Source organism: Arctopsyche grandis, chromosome 12 (assembly GCF_051622035.1).
Source record: "Arctopsyche grandis isolate Sample6627 chromosome 12, ASM5162203v2, whole genome shotgun sequence".
Lineage (NCBI taxonomy): Eukaryota > Metazoa > Arthropoda > Insecta > Trichoptera > Hydropsychidae > Arctopsyche > Arctopsyche grandis.
This window is the reverse complement of record NC_135366.1, coordinates 29,493,721-29,499,720: the sequence shown is the minus strand read 5'-3', so window position 1 is coordinate 29,499,720 and position 6,000 is coordinate 29,493,721.

Below are 6,000 nucleotides of genomic sequence, written 5' to 3'. Positions count from 1 at the left end.
AAAGTTGATAATTTTTTTCAAGGTTTTTATTAGTTTCACTTCGACAATTAGAGAATACTTCTTTTCAGATAGAGCCGTTTGGAAATAACTTATCCAATAAATTAGTAACTTCTAGTAACTAGAACCTTTTTATTATTACAAGGTTTTTATTAGTTTCACTTAATTAATTAGTCTGAAAAACTTCCTACAGCCTTCTGATCGCTTTGAAACTTTGCCATTTTGCGAGGTTTGGCCACCGATAGAGATTTTAATTGGGTCCGCTAAGTCAATGGTGGAATATAATAGTAATAAACACGTTTTAGAATCCAAACATTTTGGAGAAAGTGACCCAAGCTCACCCACTGTCAATAACCAGTAGCCTAGTTTGTTTGACAATCCGCCCCCCACTCATTTTGTCAAATTTTAATTGTTTACACGCCTAACTAACTTGAAGCTAGATGAATTTAATCATTAACGAACTTATCATTAAAAAACACATTGGAATATTGTGTCAGATCAAAGCGATTACAGATAGTAATCCAAGCGCGGCTTTCTACCGCCCCTTCACAACCCACTTAAACAGTGGTAGAAGTTACTTTTCTCTTTCTCATTTATTTTAAGTTTATATACGTCGCATTTACGTTTTTAATTCACTAAAAGATTATTTTATAGGAAACTTACTATATAGACAAATCTAAAATTTTCATTTCAATTTTCTGTAACCACTTGAGGAGCACTGTTATAGCATACAGTTTATTTCATACGAACAATATATGTACATATACATGTATACGTACATATTATATAACACATTGTGCACTATAATAGTGGTGAATTATACTCCGATAAAACGTAACTGATGAGCCTGGATAGAGTTGAAGTATGGCCGGTCATTTGTCGTAAGCGAATTTTGGATAACTGGACGCGCAAACCGGCGAATAATGTCCGACCGGAAGTCGGCCGAGGGGTACGGGATCACGGCTACATACATACATATATTGAATAAAGGTTAAGAATGTATGTAATTGCCGTAAATGAGGGTCGTTTGTGTGGATCGTAACGTTCGCCGGTCGTATTTTGCGTTACGACTTAATGCGAACGGGATTGATGGCTGGCGGAAGCGATCGCGCGTGGCCAATGCGAATAATGGCCGAATAATGAATAAATGCCCGTATAAAAAGACCGGCTGAATTGCATAATAAACTGGAGGCTTATTTTTATCTGATAGTTAAAAGAAAAATAGGAATCCGTCCGTTGGAATCGGAGATGTGTCGTTTTGAAGTTTGGGTATTGTCCAATGCATATCGAATCAATAGTTGATTTCTCTCTGTTATCTACATATATGTAGAGGTATGTATGGTATATGTAGTGCTATATAAAAAGAACCAGGGCAGTGTTTAATTTTTATGACCCCCTCTTCTTTTTTCATTACTTAAAAAATATGTATCCTAATATTGGTACTTCAAATATTTGTAAAAAAAAATCAAATGCTAATTAAAAAATATTCTTTTTGAAATTATGATTTTTTTTTATATTTTCTAAAAAAATTCCTTCCATGCATCCTCTTCAACATCTTTGATTTTTCAAACCCATGTTTGTGTTTCAAAAGCAACATTTACTTTTAGCAATGCCAAAGCCATATGTATGTCAAAAAACTATGAAATTTTAACATGTGAATTTAAAGATGACTATTTATTTAAACCGAGTTCCCTTATTTTATCTATCCTCAGGTGCGTATAGTTAAAAGTTGAAATAACGTTTTCTTTCAAAGTTTTAGGCGTTTTTGGATAAAAAAGTCCACAAATTTCATCAAAACGTCATTTAAGTTGTTTTTACATACCTCCTTTACGTTTCACATGGCTTTCGTGTCAGTGGTCATTTTTATCTCTTATCCGATCGTTTTAATACTTTGCCATATTGCTCATTTTGGTCATCAATACACGTTAATGTATCGTCTGCCATTACGTTGGAGATAAAATATCGTATACAACGCGTTTTAAACACGCGGAAAGTAAATCTCCCTGACGTTTAATAAGCGTTTGTCCCGTATCTTCCAACCTGTTCGCCTTGATATGGCGATATAAGATTTTAATTATTTAAACGCCTATAATTCACTCTATATTTTATGAAATTTGCTCTATTGGTTCTTGTTATCTCTAATATATAAATATTTATAGTTTTACCTCTCATATGTATATATAAATTTCAAATTTGGCGTGTAGCTTCTTGTAGGGTAATACACGATATATATTGATTTATGGCCAAAGATGTAAAATCTGACATTTCACGGCTAAAAGTATATCTCTTCACGGAGTTTTATCTGCGAGATAATTTAAGTTTTGAATATACTTTTCGGTTGTGGTCACCAAATGTTAGCACGAGAGTCTGCTAACAATATTTGGTATACAAAAATGAAATATTATTTATTTATATAGATGTTTATTTATTTATTTATTTAATATATAATAATACATGGCGAAGACGGCAAAGCCAATAGACCCATGGGGTTTATATACATAATAAAGTAAAAACAAAAATATTCATAACAATAATAAAATAAAAAAAGTGAACATGAAAAAAATACGAAATAAGAGAAAATACCAAAAGATAAAAGGTAATAAAAATATCTGGGACGGTAAAATAATAACTAAAAGATATTGGAAAAGAAGAATTAAAAAAACCTTCAAGTTTAAGAAAGACTAAAAATATTAAGGTTTTCAGAATTCACTACATTGTTGGGAAGGCTATTTTAAACTTTAACCACTCTGTTTGAAAAGAAGGAATCTTTGATCAATTTATTCGATTTTTCTTTTTGGAGTCCGAGAACGTAACCTCTAAGATGAGTGTTTTCATTGAACGTAATGAGTTTGGACAATTATGATGATTATTTATTATTTTAAAGACTTCAATTAAGTCGCCAAAAAACAATTTTCATATCAATTAAAGTACCAGGACGGCGACCTGCCCCGACCTGACCCGACTACACCACTGGGTATATGTGAATTTGAAAAATTCAGTATGTTTATAAGAAACATCTGAATTTGAAGTATGACTTGGGCAAGGCATACAAGCTCAGATAAATATTCAATTTGAATACATGAATATTACAAGTTTCATATATAAGTGCCAGGCAGACATTGGCAATTGATCTACCAGTGTGGCCTTCTTGTTAATTGAAATAATTAAAATTTCCATGCTGATGGACATTGAATAATCCGGGTGTTGAAATGCAAGTTGGCCAAACTTGCACGTGCACTTGCATTTTGAACAGCGATAGAATTGGATACGAGAGTTCGCCCGCATCCATACTTCACGTACGAAGTACTTGGCACGAAATTTTCAATCCACTTATCCGGCATGCAGTCGGTTATTTGGGCCGAAATTATTTCGCATGAACTCGTAGCCGGTTTATTTTTTTTTAAGTTTTATTTCGTAGTTGTCGTTGAGTGGTGCTAATTTTTCGACAGAACGATTTTTCACCTCGATATGCACGGGGGCGAGAAGCTGTAATTAAATTAGTCCGTCGAAAAAATTAACAACGACTGTGAAAAAAAAATACGTAATTACTGCACCGGGGGAAAAATTGCTTTTGCAATTTATATTTTGTGTAGTTTTGACACGATAATGCAAACGCGCTAATTACTAATGGCAATTTTCCATAAATTTAGGTCAAAGTTTATAAAACCGTATAGTAATGCATATGTAACTGGACGATATTTTTATTTGTATTTCATTTTATCCTTTAAACTAAACTTCTCGTAGTATTTTAATTAATAATACATTAAAAGATTTTAACAATATTTTATTTAAACATCTTTTATTTGGATTTGTTTAGTATAATAATATCACATGATTATGTATCACTATTGTTGATTATGAATTAAATTGTTAGAATTCTGCATATTTTTATTTATTTATTTATTTTTATAATATATACAAATGTATATATTTTATTTTATTTTTACTCGTCTAAAGTTTGCCCCAACGCAACGAGTGTGCTATATAGATTAATAATTATTTATTAATTATTTGAATGGGTTTTATTAACCCATTTATAAAACACGACTTCTTTAGTCAAACAATTGACACTCATAAATTTTCTAATCAGCGGAAATCGAGATGCTGAATCGGAATGCTCTCACAAATCAAAGGTCTTACCAGCAACATACGAAATTGAACCCGTAACCTCACAATTGAAAGAATTAGGTATATGCTAGCCATTGATATTTATTTATTTATTTTATTTTAAACAGACCATTGTGGCATAACAGGAATTCCTAAAGCGCCACAATGGTCAAAAAATATAACACAAAAAAAAAAACAAAATAACAATTAAACATAAATTAATACATAACGAAAATAATATACTCATCAATTATACATAAAAAAAATACATTTGAACATAAACATAAATACATCCATACATAAACATAAAAAATAGCATTTAATAATAACAGATAAAGTAAAAATATCAAATAAAATATAGCATAAGGAATGCCTTGCACCTACAGCCAGTTTCAATAAATATGTAAGAAACAACTACAAATACAAAACATCCCTGTATATATACCAGGAAGGCCTAACAAACATTGATAAATAATTACATATATTTATACAGTATCATAAATACATGTATGGGCAAATTCATGTATGACATACTCATGATCAAAGTTTACGGAGAGAATTGGTGATTTCTTAATTAAGTTTTTTATATATTGTCTTAATTTTATAAACAAAATATGAGTTCGCTACAAATGGTTGCAAACCACGCGGCTGCATGCTCATTTCAATAATTGAATTTTGACTGTTTGAATTTCAGCATGTACGAAAGACGAGATATTCATGGGGTTGCGCAGATGACATTTCGATGTACATATGTACATTAATGATTGGCAATTCTTAAAATTGAGTTGGATCTTTCTGGCAAGTTTAAAATGGCAAAAGCCGAGACAAAAGTATGAAACGAGAATGCATCGAAATGAGTTTGCAACCATTTGTTGCGCAGCGACAAAATAAAGTTAAGAGTTAGTTTTTAAAAAACCATTTTTTTTAACTATCATTTTCTCCTCTAAAATTACCAAATAAAAATTCGAAACCATTGATAAATAAATAATATTATACCCTTAAACTCATTGAAACTGATAAATTTAATAACGAGAACCTACAGAGCAAATTTTATAAAATATAGAGTGAATTATAGGCGTTTAAACAATTAAAATCTGATATGGCCATATCACGGCGAAAAGGTTGACGATAGATTATAGTAGCTTGCCGTCACCGTCATAGACGTTACCGTATCCGAAATTGTGGATATTTGATACGCATTGTATACGATATTCTATCTCCAACGTAATGGCAGACGATACATTAACGTATATTGATGATCAAAATGAGCAATATGGCAAAGTATGAAAACGATCGGATAAGAGATAAGAGATATAAAAATTACCACTAACACGAAAACCATGTGAAATGCAAAGGAGGTATGTAAAAAATGATTGAAAACCAATATGAGCCAAACTCAAGTAATCGATTGATCATAATATTCATAAGAAGATGAGAAAAATATTTCAACCACCTAATATCGGGCATTAATTCAATTTGGTATAACTGATTACTCCCCGGTCTAAATCGAATTATTCCACGGCCAGCTACGATGTTTGTCCTCTGTCTAATCTCGTAAGCCCTATTTCCCCCCCCCCCTTTCCCCTTCTCACTCATTCAGTCTAGTTATTTATTTACCGAACCGATGAAAAATATTACGAGCGTAAGTGGTTCAACAAACACCGCGGTCTAATCCGGTGGCTTACGACCCTCATACACGCTCTGCCAATATTGCCAAACGTAAACACACACATACACACACACACACGCTGAAATTTATTAGCTTTCGTTAATAACGTATTAACCTACGCTCGGGCCCACTAAACTTCCCCACCCCCATCACCCTCCAACCGAAATTAATTATCATACATACCTACACTATTTCATTTCATTTTTACTCACAGTGATAAAAAGTTC